The following is a 16828-nucleotide window of genomic DNA, read 5'->3' on the forward strand; positions in this document are numbered from 1 at the left end:
ATTTACATCACGAAAAAGGTTGTGACCCACTGCAGCGAAGCATTAACATCACAATGTAATAATAAACAACACAGTTACGAAATTAAATAAATTATATTATATATAATATTACGAAAAGCAATGGAGATGAAGAAAAAAAACACGTTATTTATGCCAAAATTTCTAGCCGGGGGGGCGCGGGTCAAGTCACGCAAATATAGATCAACAGAGACCATCGCTCGAGTCTTCCGCTGACAAACTCAAAAGACTTGGTAAATGTATTCATTTTGAAAAACAGCCGCGTTGGATAATTTATGCATACAAACAAAAACAAAAAACCGCCGACGAAAATTAGCCCGGTTAAGTCTGTAGGTATATAGTCGCGAACTTAATACGTGGTGAAGAACTGTCTCCCGAAACACGTCTTCGAGTTCTGCAATTCTTTGGCCACGTCGCCAGAAGACATGGTGACAATTTGGCAAGGCGAACAAGATATGCAGATGGAGAGACATAGTTAGGAAATTTCAAAGAAAGTGAAATATAAATTGGAAAATCGCCACCCGATTGTCCTCGGTGGATGGTTTCGATACCTTCCGCCATACGGACGGCGATTACCGCTGGAGAGACATGAACACGGTGAGCATTTGGACGTAATCCATACACATCTGTACGTAAACGATGGTCCATTTTCAGTTCGGCGCGGAAAACAAACATACATTAACATTAGTAATCATATTTGATAGTAGGTACAAAGCAATGACGAAACTACTAATAAAATAGGTGACCCCCACGGTGGCGTAGTTGCGGCTTTGAACCCAACACCCACCATGTAGAGATCCCATAATGCCATGCTTGGAATCGGCATAAACGCAATGAAAACCGCGACAAAAACTAACCATAAGTGAGAATGAAACAGCGTTCGGCACGCGTATAATAAATGCGTTGGAGTAAAAGAAAGAAGACATAATATGAGTGAAGGAGTTCGGTTTTAAGACGTGAAGCCGGTAAATATTAGTTTTACGGATGCGCTTGAGGCCAAGGGATCACTGTAGTCAGACCGTGACAAGTAACTGTTCACTACGACCGTAGTGCTAATTATTCGCATTCGAAGATAATCAATAATTAGCACTAGCATTTTAATTCGCATTTCCAGAGTCACGGCCTATATTTATAGTCGGTTTTGCTATAGGGGAAAACACTGCGAGTAGGTAAGTGTTGCTGAAATATATAATTTTTGTGCGAAATATAAAGTTAGTATGAAATATTGTGTTTAAATGCGGTAGCAAGATGACCGTGCAACGTTTCATAGGTAAACAATTAATAATCATATTATTGTTCCGAGACTAGGGTTTATATTTCGTAAAGACCGCGATTTCGATGGTTTGAGAGTGCAAGGATTGTCACCTGGAGAAGAAGAACGGAAGACCCGAGCGGAAAGCAGGAGTCTGCTCGAGCTGTGGTGTCACAAGAGAAGGTATCCAATATTATACAACACTTTAAACCGGATTATAATAGACGCTTCGTTCCTACGCGATTTGAAACATAAAATATATAAAGCCGTCCGATTACACAAACAAGAATTTAACAATCGGAAGAAAAAACAAAAACCTACTCAAAAAGAATAGGAACGAAAAACAATAATGAAAAATAAAATACACTATAGGTATAAATAATATGTATGTATAAAGAAGTAATCAAACCGGTCCGCGGCAGTGATGGAACAATTTGGTACTCACTTTCAGTTTTCAATGCCGAGATTATACTCGACAAACAAATTTAACAAAAACAAGTACGCATACGACCTTAAAATTATTCAAATGAATTTAAAAATAAATCGTACTATTACTGTGGCACGTTCACACCCATCCGCGGATACGCTCCGTTCCGGCTTCACTGTTGATATTATTAATACCTATTCGACGTTTGTATTCTGATGGGAGCGGTTTTACGATAGCGAATCATGCAACCGTATACTGAGCTTCGAAAAGAGAATAATGTTTGCGACAGATACAGATACTTTCGGAATATTGAGGAGATAAGAGAACGAACCGAGTAATTCAGGTTTAAACACCGGGCAAGTTTTGGGTGTGGTTTAGGTGGAAAGTGTGTTATTATCTACACTTGTATGTCAAATAGTTTTAAAAATTTCACGTAAAGTAGTGTTGGCATATTTTTATAATGCTGATTTAAATATAGATGAAAAAACATGATATATTTGGCATAAAATTACAGTATAATTTACTATTACACATTTATTCAGAAATCATTTATTTGGAAACACTGACGAGATGATGATAGACAGAAATCCAATGCCGGTGGAGTTACGTGCGCTTTTCATCACGAAAAACGGCCAATTTGTAACTGCAGGGCTATCCTAAATTATTATATGTCGTATTCAGGCAGGTTAATTATTATCATAACTTAGTTAACTGTCAGATGTGATATTTTTAACACGGCCGCCCATGACCGCGAGCTGTTAAAATGTGTCGTTGAGTGACACGTCTATTTGATTCAAAATGCGTCCCATCAGAATCAAGTAAAACGTGTTATTCGTGTTATTTGGTGGAATATAAATAATGTAAACGTATTACTGCTAATACAGTAAAGTAAACGAAAACATACACGAATGTAGATATACTTAACCAACGTTAGCTTGATCTACATCTATCCACAAACGCAGTTCAATTCTCAACGAAAACATAAAATAACGGACACTGGCCCGGCACTGAGGTGTGTGCACGGTCCTTCCGACTCTCATTGGCGAATATTTTTAATTATCAAAAATTGCAATGTCGCTATCAGCTAGATGCGCGTTTGGCAGTTTTAGATTTCGCGCGAAATAGCCCGAAGCAGACATCATTATTTTTATGATAACACTTCAATGTGTGTATATTGTAAACAAATACATTGAGTAACAGTGGAACTGCTGCGTCAATTTCGCGTACAGTGTGTAAACAAATTGAATGCAACACATTCAATTTGACATTGAATATGTACCTATATAAAAAAAAACACATATCATTGATGTAGGCAATAACCATTAACAATGTAAATGGGCACGATCAATTATGATTTAAAATAGATAATATGCTATTTCAGTATGCAGTAGGCTAGTAGAGCAAAATTAAAATTATTACCTACATATTATAATATCCTCTACCTTGGTGCATTTGATTATGAAAAGGCATTTAATTTCGTTAAAAAATCCTCGACACCTTGTGCATCCAAGGAACTTCAGGCCAACACCTGAATAAAATTATAGAAGTCCTACCTCAGTTTAATAAAGGTTTAGGTCAGTACCGATCTCCACGCACGCGCGTTGTCTAAAGAAAATAGTATGTATTAACCAAAATTCTAAAATCGACTAACTGTACCCCTACCGCATTAAATAAGCGTTCATCCTGACCAAAACCAGCTCTCCATAAAACATTCAACCCCTCCTCTCTCCCGATTCCATACTCTTTTTTGTAATCTTCCAAAATATTGCGCCTCTTAAATCTCGGCTCCATTTATATAACACGAATTATCGAGGTATGAACAACGGTAATAGGTTGAGACCTTCGAAATGTGACGGTATAGATAAAATATATAGATTACAGACAGGGAAATAATAGGAACTGAAATATCTAACGGGTAAGGAGTAGCAGGTAACAGAGTCTCGAGTAAGGAAGAATCCGAGATAAACTTATAACACGTGTCAAGAATACGTCATACGTCGATACCGACAGCTGCTCTCGGTTTATGCATTGAGGCTCATTTAATATTGGTGTATTATACACACTATTGCACGTGCATAATACCTACGTGTTTAATTTTCTGTTCTGTGATTATAGACGTATCCAAGAGAAAAGGATTGATATAATCCGGGTAGCATCAAAATAGAAAATTAGGAAACTACAGTACTTCAGCAGCATTATGAGGACAAAATGGCAGTATTCCTCAGCTCATTATCGAACGATATATTATGATTGGAACTAGTGCAGCTTTGAAACTGTCATTAACCCGGGTTGCTGACCACCAAACGATACAGAATGCACGAGAAAAAAATTATTTATTCAACACAAATCCACATGCAGTTTGCGGAATACGGGTCGCATTGCGTAAATTTTGAATGGCCATCCTGTACAACACATCTACACACACACACACACACACATTATCAAACAAATACATATAGGCATGGACGAAAAATTAAATAAAAAAACAATAAAAACAACACCAAGGATACGACTCTATAGCCAGACTATGACGACATTGATGTTATCGAATGAAAAATACGTTGATTTCAGAAGTATTCGCCTGACCTATGTCGTCGGTTCAAGAGAATCAGATTCCTTGGCGGAAAACACTTATAAATTATATAAAATAATCAATTAATTCCGACAGGATAATGATTTTTTATTATCACGGTGACCTCATTTCGGACTGCAGACGGGCGGCCATGAGAGAGGCTCGGGTTCGAATCTCAGTCGGACTAGATGCTGTGTTGTTAATTTAACGATGGACCTTCCTCAGGATTCGTTACAAGGAAATTTGCATGTTAACGCCGACCAAGTCAATAAATGAAAACCTTCACCGTGAAATAACGTGCCAAATGAATGTTAAAGTCCAACAAAGTTTAGCTATAACAAGGAAGCCTAATGGCTTTAGTAATATCCACATAATGGGGGGGGGGGTAAAATGCAAATTAATTTGGTGAATGGAATATTAGAGTCGAATATCCTTTGGCCCCACTACAACCATATGTGCCATTCAATGTTTGCTTTAGTAAATTACCAGTAATACTCGGACGCTGCACGTCTAAAAGACAATAGGGCGCGGATGACACAAGCTGACAATTAACGGGCATACTAATTTCGACAGTTAGCCACGCGCATTCGATAACCACATATACACACACGTAGTTATAGCTGCAGGCTAGGTGTTCATCGCTAAAATCAAAGTGCGGAATGTTTGGGTATTGAGAATGTACCCGGAAATCAATGACACATGCTAGCTTTGTGTTGACCCGCCTTCTCTCGCCGCCTTGACAAATCAATAATAAATTATGGATATTTTTTCGAAATGGACCCCCCCCATACGATTTTCTGTGTGCACACGCCCCTATTGGAATAATTGATGGCGTTTCTGTAACGTTTTTCACAAATTTTAGACGCTACGGTTCGACCAGATTAGAAATCAATGGTCAAAGTACACTCCAGTTCGGTTCCATTTCCAGCTCTAGATTTCAATATCTTCCTTTTAAATATCAATCACACTACAGCCGCGCGATGCAACCTCTCTGCTCGAATGTGTCCAAAAATAGATGGCCGTCTAGTATTGAGATCAAATACGTGTATAAATTAAATAATTAAAACAACGGCAATACAAGGGAAAGACAGAATAAAATAAGTAAGTAAATTACAATATTACAATCATATTGTATAAAATTCTGGTAGGTGCTCGTAAGTATCAAATTATTAATGCTCTTATTGAATCTAATCAAGTTTGAACATTATGCCTGGTCCACACCGAAAACAAGTCGCGCGACAACTCGTTAAATTTTACGATAAGCATGATAATTATCGTAAAATTTCTTAAGCAATTATGATAATTATCGTAAAATTTAACGAGTTGTCGCGCGACTTGTTTTCGGTGTGGACCAGGCATTACTGTCTGTCTGCAATACTCCAAGAACAGCGCGTCATTTTTTTATATCAATGCTATACGACTATTACTATTACAGCAAACAATCATAAGATACTGTAAGTCCCAAAGACTACGATGGGCGGGACATGTGGAGAGAATGCCTGAAGTTAGAGCGCCAAGGATCATGACGAAGTGGCTACCCCAACGGAAGAGACCCAGAGGCCGTCCAAGAAGGAGATGGGCTGACGCCGTAGAAGTGGACTGGCTTCATATAGGAAGACCCGGTAACTGGAGAAGTGTGGCGAGAGCCCGGAGTGAGTGGAGAGCGGTTGTGGAGGAGGCCAAATCCCACCCCGGGTGTAGCGCCGTGGCAGAAGAAGAGAAGCTATACGGCTATCTCTTTCCGGTAATATATCTCACGATGAGCTGTGGTACGGTGAAATGTATCGCGAGTAACCTAGCTCTAGGAAGTGCGGGCGCTCGAACGTACTACATACAAACAGGCATCGAATGGAAATGCATTATTAATCGACTCGAACCGGTCAAAAACCACTGCGATTTTTACATAATGTCGTCGGATGAGATTATTTATGCATTATTGACAAGTTTCGTTGGTATTTTCCTCGATTTTAAATTAATGATTATACGGAAAGCGATAAAACAATTTGTTTATTAAAAATTCGCTTTCGGAGGCCGGACATGGTAACAGATTATTATTAAATAAATTTTAAATAAAAAAAATCCGTTGAGAAATAATTCAGTGCTATAGTTTCAGTATCAGAGTTTCTTATCTGTATAAAACGAAATAATACAACGATAGCATCATTATAGCATTGTCGTTTCAAATTCTATTACTGTGCAGCTCAGTGTACCATGTTTTGTCGAAAATATTACTTTTGAAAGTGGAGATCTCCCACGACTTGGTCCGCGTGAAATACGTAAAGATAAACTGGACAGATTTATACACTGAAGAAACAGGCATCTCAACCCGCGCTCCACCTCATATTGCTGCAAGTGCTTTGTTTTATGCTATACTATATAATTATAGGTTGATAGCAATAGTGTAATCTATAAGCTTTGTTGCAAGTCATCAATAATAGTAAAGTTGTCCAGTAATTTTACAACTTACAACTATATTCAGAAAACAAAACTTCTCGAAAATAAAGCGCTTGCAATAATTCACCACGTATAGGTTGTGAAATAGCAGAGGTGGAGTGGTGAGGTGAGATACGATTAGACGGATCGAACCGTTGTTCAACTCATTGATTCGAAAGAAAAAAACCAAATGGTTCAGTTTATTATTTCATTCTGTATTACGTCAAGTATTGAAATAGCAGAGGTGGAGTGGTGGGTGGGTGCGGTTAGACAGATCACCGTTGTCTACCTGGTTGATTAAAAAAAACAAAAGTTCGGTCTATTTTGTCATTCTGCATTATGTCAAGTATTTAGAAGTAGTGAGGTAGTAGTAAGGTTAGACGGATCCAACCGTAGTCAACCGCGCCGATTTGAAAAAATCTAAATGTTTCGGTTTATTTTTTCATTCTGCATTAAATATTCAAATAGCAGATGTGAAATGGTGAGGTGGGGCACGGTTAGACGGAACCAACCGTTGTCTAACTCGTCCATTATAACAGAAGTGGAGCGGTGAGATCTGTATGGGATGCGGTTAGACGGTCGCGCATCTAGATCCAACCGTCATCTTTTTGATTGGTTTGAAAAATCTAAATGGCTGTCTATTTTTTGTGGTAAATACAAATTAAAAATTAAACCGACTCACATTCCCGAAATTATATGATGAGGTGTCCAGTATACAGTATAAATTTAATAGTTATCTCTACGGAGGACAAAATTAATATTTTGAAACATCTGGCTGTTGCACACATTTCAGAGTTTATGATCTTTACAAGATAAATGAATTTGGAACAGGACGAAGATATACTGGAACCAATGCAATCCGGTTATAATACAATAATTATGCACTGTGCAGAGTTAAAAGTTCAATTTCCCAACGACAAAATCGAAGTTATCTGGTTGTAGTGGTATGGCGGCGATACTGTCCAGTTTAAACCGATTCACTTGACATAATATATTTATTTTTTATATTAACGATAAAAATATATTTCAGTGCGTAATTATTATTGCATTGACAATACAGTAAAAGAACGTAAACAGCTATATGTATAAACAGATTATGTTGTACAAAAAATAGTGTGGACCAATATACATCTGTCTGTAGACAAATACACATTGAATAAAAACACATGAATGACCTGCGAATTGGATGTATTGGGACCATATTTGAAAGGTTTCATCGGAAGTAGCGTCTCGTGGGAAGTTTACAAACCACCACGTAATTTGTTTGATGGCATAATATGTATACTAGTCTGGACTAGGCGAATGACAAAATACACTTTGCACACTTGAATACATGGCGACGTCAGTATTGGGTAACTGCTCCTCAGATCGGGTGTGGTTTGATGGCGCCTTTAACTTCAAAAAGTCATCCAGACACTCGAAATAAAGGAACGGCAATCGACTGCACGTCCGAGACGAATATTGCAACTATCTGTGTGTATCAATCGTCGTGATTCGGAGAATCAAGTGGATTTGAGTGGCCTTCAGGGAAGGCGAAGCAGAGGAAGAACGCACGCTGAAGTGACCTAAGTGAAGGACCCTATTGGGGGTAACTTTCACTACGCCTTGGGGAAGCAGATGAATGATGGCACTAGTTAACTCAAAATATGTCCGCGTTTAAGAGGGGTAGCGATCATCAGCCATGAGATAACCAAGTCATATTAAATAGCATTACTACATACAAAATCTTAATATTCTAATACCTATTTCTTATAGTAATATACACGTGAATGTCGAATGAGCAGGGTTGTTAAAAAATCCCTGCATCTTTCAGTTTTCATTGCCAAAGTATTGTACACTCTGTGGTCCTAACTCCTCAATCATTAAAGTAGGGAATTATCTGTATTGTGGTATGAATGCAATGTATTGCGGGGTAGGGAAGCCAACTGTCCCGGAATTAAAGTCGTTATCTAGAAACCCGGGTGGAGCTTATCCAGGACGCACTATATCCCGGATTTTTATAAAAACCAACTAATTTTACAAAATTTGTCATTTCATCGTGTATTGTATAATGTAATTTCCGTCCATATTATTATCATTAATGGATAATGAAAAGACAGTGATAGTACGTAATTATTGACCACAACGTAGGCAAATACGTATAACTATTTTGACATTATCAGATAATATATATTTATTTCCTTATATGGTTGATAATAATTATAATCGAAGCATTGGATTTGGATAAAAGGTAAAATTTCATCAAAAAAATCCCCAATATCCGCAAAATTAAACAGATAATGAATCAGCAAAATATTATATTTTTGGGAATTTCCTGATAAGAAATTAATTGCATGTCATGTTGCAGTACAGGAAATATGACGAAACTTTTATTGATATTGTGCGTAAAATGGGGTTCCCAGTAATAGGTTTGTCACATTCAGGAAATACAACATAAGGGAAGTGAGCTACCTTCTGGGTGTGGCTGTAGGAAGATGAGATTCTCGAGTATAAAATTAATATATATTGCATAAGCCTTTACAAAATTGATAGCCTATTCTGCCAACACATCTGTAGAGGTGTCGACATTAATGCATTGTATGTCGTGGAGAAATGAATTAGGTATATTTGCATTGCAATAGGTGCGATTATTGCGTTGACCTATTTTGCTAACGTGTTCACTTTGATATTGTGGTTTTTTTGTGGGAGGACGTCTCCTGATGCGAAAAATAGCATTCTGACCAAACTGTTTAACCTGACGAAAATTGAGCAGCATTGCACGCGTGCACCTATTAAACGGTGACCGACCGTTCGAACTGTACCGCGGGCCGCTGGCTCTGGGGGAGGGCACATTATGATAATTATTGACATCGAATTGACACAGTGATAAACGAGTTACCACCATTTCTTATATAGCTATCATGGTCGTAGAACTTCTGAAATATATGGGAATAAATTATTAAAATATGCATAAGGGTGGTATGACGTAGGTACTTAATACCTGTGAATAAGATTCTAATAGGTATAATATGTAAATATTTAATTTTCTTTTTACATATTTGCTATTCGGCCCAGACGTAGCATACAGTGGGATAAATCAACACAATTTGGGGTTAACTCTTTTGAGACAGACGATTCTTATCTATTCGTTCATACATGGTTCATACCTTAAAAATGGACATTGCAAAAATAATACCAGACACAACAAATAAAGATTTTAATTGCTTAAAATTAGTTTGAATCTTTATTAATTATAAAGAAATGTTCGTCGATATTGTTGATGTGGAAATCTGGCAAGTTGGTCATTGTGTTTTATATCGAAAACAACACCGCAATCTAATCGAAAATGTCAAACTTCTGTGTAAATGTCACACGGCAAATTCAACAGATGGGCGGCCATTTTTGTTCCGTTCGAAACAAAAACAATACCAATAGGTATTTGAATTTCGTTCGAAATTATTTTTTGATATTTTTTTATGGCCAACGAATTCGTTGGAATAATATAATTGTTGTTTTTCTATTACACAACAATAAATAAATAATTACCTATTTGATGATTAAAAAAATACTTCCGCGCATTCGTAATAAATAATAACACGATAAAACTGAAAAAATGACCCAGAAAAACAATGAATATAAAAAATAAATATAGGCGATAATGCATACATAGGTACGTTGTGTAGTTATATTATACAATTATACATACTTGTATTGAACTGGATAAGACCGTGAATTTGTATTATTAATTCAATACCGATACGATACAATGGTATTGCATTAGCTAAAATATATTTACTCATTTATTATCACTGGAATTAACACGGTTTTGTTTCAGACTTTCAAAAGTCAATGTACACTTAAAAAAATGATATTTATTCATACGACTTTACATGGACACAAAACAAAAATGGCGAATTAAAAAGTTAACAAAACCATAATGTATAAGGAGCGATACAAAATTTGAATTTGGAACTACAATCTTATAAAATTCACAATTTGTAGTTGTATCTACCTACCTACGTGCTCGCGAACGCGATAAAAATGTGCGAGCGAGACGGCGACGCGTTAATATGGCGCTGTCTCTTTCTTTGAGAGGTTTCGAGTGCACAAGGGCAGGCGAGACAGCCTGACGATTCCGTATAGCGGCGTCCCACTCCGCGAGGTGCGTACGAAATTATAGTATGACATCATCACGGTTTAGGAATGTTCTCGAATTTTAGAAAACCCAATAAAACCGTCTTATAATCCGCAACCTGTTGCGTAATACACGCTAAATATACATATATTTGATAATTAACAGCGATTGCGTCCATACACTAAGAGAAACTTTGAGAAACCGTGACACAAATAAAATTATACGATGGTAGGTACTTACGATAATGGCGGCGGTAAGAGAATGGGAAAAATTTTGACAAGACAAAAAAGGCACTTAATTTTAATCAAAACTAACAATTTCCACAATAAAATGACGCAGATATATCTTGATCACTAAATTATAATACAATACACAGCTCATAGCACTTGGTAAATAGAGAAAAGCGATTGAATTACACGTAGGTATAATCTACCACGGCAAGCATGTATGTTAATATTTTCACTATTTTAGAGTTAATATTAATCATATTTTACTGTAAATACGATAAATAAAGTGTATAAACTCACCCGGATGCTCTCTTAACGTTAAAATCGTTCTAAAAACTGTCCAATCTGAGTAATATTTTTCGACAGGTACCAACTAGTTCTGACAGATGAGTGTCTAAATTTCAATATGGCCGACACCAAATCCCCCACCACTCCCTAATTTCGTAACATCCGAAGGAATAACTCGTATGTGACGCTTTGAATAAATATATCAAAATCTTTGTAATTAATGAAAATATATTCACAATAAATTAATATAGCCAAGGGTAATCAGTAGAGCACCAAAACTTCTTATATCGATCGAAATATTATATTTTAAAGTCTCATAGTAAGCAGTTAATCTTAATTTAAAATTTTAGTTTCTCTTGTAAAGTCAGGAATGTATGGTAGATACGTGGTGTTCATCTTTCAAAAAGGTTTTATACAGCTGTGGGTTATGCTATACTCACAGGGTTTAGATAACAGTTTGATAACATTATTACTAAATATAATTAAATTTATTTGATATCTACTTCAAAATATTTAATATAATATGGAGGGAAAATGCTGTTTTTTAGAACACTCTAATATTATATGAATGCAATGAAATAATATATTGACAAATTAATCAAGGCTCTAATAATATGCAATTTAATTAATAATTATTTGTTATGCCCGATATTATAATAACACATACCTATGACAATAACAAGACAATGATGTAATTATCTGACATCAAATTACTGATGCATAGTATTATAATAACATAATCAATCTGATCGACGCCTCCAACTGAATAATAAATAGGTATTATCAAAGAAGTTCATCTTCAAAATATTTAAGAAAAGGTACACACGAAATCTAAATAGATATACTTGTACAGGAAAAATTGATTTTTTTACAATTACAATGAACTGTAAATTATTTTGAACAATAAATAATAAATAAAATGTGTACCTATTCTGAATAAAATTATGTTCAGAGTTGTCACTAATAAATAAAAAAAACAATTCATATTGAGAGTTGCAATGTAACCCTATTGGTGTGACAATAGTAAGAGACAGCTGTACCCGCGGAGCAATTTCCAAAGCCCTGCGATAAATAGTCCGTCCGTGACACAAAAAGATACAATTTTACGACGAATTATTCAAAAAATGGTGACTAATTCACACAAAACCCAACGATTTTAAATTAAACAGTTCATATTTACCTTAATATTCCATTAAATTCGTTTCATAGAAGAATCCCATTGGTTTTTAAAAACCAAACAAAGAAGAGAGAAGGCGCAACAAAATTCAAATGGGTGCGGCGTTGCCTAATTTCAACATTCTATCCCAAATACATATTTATTTATCAATAAAAGTAAACTTATTAACATTAAATCAATTAAATGCACTGAGAACTTTGATTATAACACATAATTTACAACATTTAATACATATTGGAATGATGTAAGTAATTAGAAAACTATACAGCGGCAACGGCGCATCGTAAACCCGATTTCAAAATTCGAATGTTATTTCGCGATGTTTGCATTTGCATTGCAGAAACGCAACTTTTCACTGTTTTAAAAGTCTCCAATTAGTAAATTATAATTGGAATACATGGCCGATGTGTTTATTTCACTCTTTAATTAATTAACATGGCATCGAATGACTGTTTTGCCCATTTAAACGGGAATAACTGATACAGTTGGCGTCCTAACGTAACTGAATTCAATTTGAATCGAAAGATAGCTTGTGGTAAACAAAGAATCAGCTGTTGAATATAGCGTCAATCCCCCCTCCACCATATTTTTATTACTGACCTCACTCGACTGCAGTGATGCCAATCGTATTATAATTATAGTACTTGTACTATAATTTTGTTCCGCGTACTATGTACGATATAAAACAAGTACCTATGGTACGCCAAAAATACTATAATTTTGAATATCGGAAAAAATATGTAAAAAGTACTAAAATTTCGATATTTTCTTTCGATAGATTGGTGCAAAGTACTATAATTTCGCAATATAAGAAGATTTGGAGAAATTGGAAAAAAATGCTCGAAAAACGTGAAAAAATCCCTTTACTTTGGCTTAAGAGCGTACTTCAGTGAAACGGCAAATAATTTTCAACAATAGGTGCGACGAAATTTCTCACTCGTCGCCAATCGGAGACCGACAATCGAGGTGTTTGCACGTCGATTTGTTTTGTCATGGCGTCGGATGAAAATATTCTCAAATCTCGTAAAGATGACTAAAAAATTTAGAAAACATGTAATGCTTAGACTATATTATTATTATTAGTCATATAACAATAAACATAACATTAAATAGACGCATGTTGTATTTTTATGAAAAATTATTTTTCGTTCGGCACGCGTCATTTGCACAATCCGCGCATCGCCTAGCCACGATCTTTTTAGACCATGCATCAACTGAAGTATAGCCTTAAAATGAAATATCTTGAATTCTTCGGTAGCTACCTAAGCATTTTTGGTTGGAAGAGGTAGGTACCTAAATAAAAAATGTTCTCGGAGTTTCTCAAATTCTCCGCTATTTTTTTCTGAGAAACAAAAAACCTACTTATATATTTTCAACAGCTGACGACAACGCGTACTATATTTTTCCCCCAAATACTATAATTTAAGAGGCTCTGTACCATAATTACACTTTGAAAAGATAGCAGCACTGCTTTACTGAAATAAAAGGGCTTCATAAACATTTTTGTATTTTTGGCAACTTGTTACACAAAATTACTGATTTTATAATGTATATTTTAGTATTTTAGACCTCGCATCTCACTATTAAAATGTAAATAGTAGCTGAGAATTTGGTGGTATCAAAGAGATTAAAGACTGGGAGGAGTCCAATCTCTTTAGGTGGAAACTGCAGGGTTGTTAATTTAACATTTTTCTTACAAACGTTCTTATTTAGTTTGCATAACCTATCGGGGGACTGGGAAAAGTGGGCGCCGCACAGTCGAATGAAATATGTTCGTTACGATTTTATACAGAAAGTAGACGAGATATTTTAATGTTTCTTTTACAACATAATGTTTTTTATTGCGAATTCAGAATTATTATACCTGACGCTTTATATAAAAATAAAAGAACTTTCTTCTCATTGAAACTTAAACATACCTACATGCACAATAATTAAATCTCAATAATTAATATTTAATTTCTCCATATTACATTTATTCACTTTTATAAGGAGCTACTTCTCGAGTATACGGGGCAAAACTGCCCTAAGCAATAAAATCCAACCGGGCAGTTAACTAGACCGATGCCGTCGGGATAGGATTACGTTTATGACGCTAGTTAAGTGTCTAAGTACCTAATTGGTATTTTCGCCGACAACATTGAAAAAGTATCCACGCATATGGTTGAAATTGCATGTGAAGAATCCAAGCTTTGTTAACTCAGTATTTACCTACCAGGACCGGTGGCTCAGCACTTCATTACAATAAACAACTTCTTTTGTAGTTTATGAATGCCATGCTTGTTTCGGGGATTTTTACGGTGGTTTTCAGATTTTTATGTTATATTATGCTTGAATAGAACGTGGCGCGAAAAATGTTATATACTTAACGATATAACGAGTAATGCTTATAACGAGCAAATTCAGTCGGTCCCATCTTCTTCGTAATAACAGAGTTCGACCATGTTTTTCACTATAAATATGATACTGGTAGGTAGGTACCTATCTCTATTCCAAAATAAATCGATTAAACCCAATGAATGAAGAAGATTTGTATAAGTATTATTATTAATTTATTTGTATTCTATTACATAACTGTGATTGTAAACAACCAAAAATTAGCTGAACTAAAAAAAACACCAAATTAATAACCTTTCCACCAAATTAACCCCTTTCTAATTTTTATTTATAATAGGTGGTAGGGATGCCCTACTACTTTTGGATTGATTAGCTAATTAATTTGTTTAAATTATGGCGTTTTCCAAAAGAGATATTTTAATTTTTAAAGCAAATTCTATGGATGCTTTTCGATTGCGTGAACGTCGCCTCTATAACACCAACAAACACTTCAGCAATATAATTTTATAATATAAACAATGACATTAATATGGACGAATCATCTGGAAAAGAAAATGACTCACTTTATTGTCGGGTCTGCCGAATGGCATAATCTGTTCAAACACCATTACAATAAAGGTGATATTGCTATAAATTCCTAATGCTTTTTGTTGGGTCTGCCGAATGGTTCGGTTCGAACGGGTTCGCTCAAATGAACATTGACATTAGAAACACTGCTCTAACGCCATTACAATAAAGGTCATATTGCTATAAATTCCCGATGCGTGATATCGCATAATAGAAATTGCGTAACGTCTACCTATGCATGCGAATGCGCGAATTTACTTGCTAGCTACTGTATTGAGTGCGTCGTCCATTAATAATGTCATTGAATATAAAAGAGTGTGTGCATAGGTGTTATTTTTATCGAGTGAAATTGTAACACTTTACGCCAAAATGATTTATAAAAGAATAATTTAATTAAGTAGTGTATTTTTTAGTTATACCTATTTTGTTTATTTACTCATACATTACTGGAATATATTGTATATTTCTTTCACTTCCGTCGATTTATTTATTATACTATTACCATGGCACCCACATCCTGAAGCGCCCCCCGAGGCTAGGATCTTTGGCGCCCCCCCTACCTATCGCTAAGGATAAATGCACTGTGATGCTTTACAGTACCGTTTACCAAATGGTGTAAGCTGTCAAATTAATGTGTATATTTTAATAATATATCCAGTTGAATTAAAAATGTATTGTACATACACATAATTTTAAATAACGCTATTTACCTTCAATAATATTATTGATATTATTGTATATTGTATATTATTATTGAAGGTAAATAGCGCCGCAGGCCGACCGCGCAACGTTTTTTACTATTAAAGCAAATTTGAGATGTGTGTTTATCTCACTTATCTGGTCGATTCACCACGCCGGGCCCTTTCTTTGTCCGGGCCCCCAGGCTAGAGCCCTATCAGCCCCCCCCCCCTTGTGGGGGCCATGACTATGACACTGGTCCATTCTATAGAGACGTTGAAACAATGCTTTTCGATATTTTTATATAACTCGATACCTACTGTGATGGCAAACGGTACTGCGTTTTTGCACTTTTCTTCCATAATATGTTCCAATTGATGGGGCAAAATATTAGTGTTAGTATTTTGTAAAATGTAAAAAAAGTTAAAATGGTAAAAATATATATCTATAACAATAAAATTTCAACATGTTTAAAAGAAATGATTAAAGTTAGTGTTGGGATACTGAGTTCGCTGATTTTGATATAAGATACTTCACATTATATTGTAAACTAACTTTTGTCATTTGATTACAAAACTTTGTTTTTGCTCTCCTGTAAAATTGTGTAAACAGCACTCAGCAGTTATGTTTTAACCGTTTGCCATCACACTACCTAACTGTGATTGATTACATATTACTTATAGATAGGAGATTTAAATGTCATATATTAGAATTTTTTATACATACTATTGGTAATAG

At 35.4% G+C, this 16828-nt stretch overlaps 1 protein-coding gene across 7 annotated transcripts in view; it reads right to left on the reverse strand.

The window, feature by feature from the left end:
• The window catches only part of CycG (cyclin G), a 29164-nt gene extending 16152 nt beyond the window's left edge, over window positions 1-13012 (reverse strand). Inside the window, exon 1 of one of the 7 annotated variants that reach the window (XM_085940496.1) lies at window positions 12512-13012. The gene's annotated coding sequence lies outside the window, so the exon portion shown is untranslated. The other 6 variants (XM_085940493.1, XM_085940500.1, XM_085940497.1 and 3 more) reach the window with 6 other exon arrangements.
• Between the last annotated feature and the right edge of the window lie 3816 nt (window positions 13013-16828).

This window comes from Rhyacophila brunnea, unplaced genomic scaffold, assembly GCF_057557595.1.
Source record: "Rhyacophila brunnea isolate RB1 unplaced genomic scaffold, BYU_Rbru_1.0 scaffold_13, whole genome shotgun sequence".
Taxonomy (NCBI): domain Eukaryota; kingdom Metazoa; phylum Arthropoda; class Insecta; order Trichoptera; family Rhyacophilidae; genus Rhyacophila; species Rhyacophila brunnea.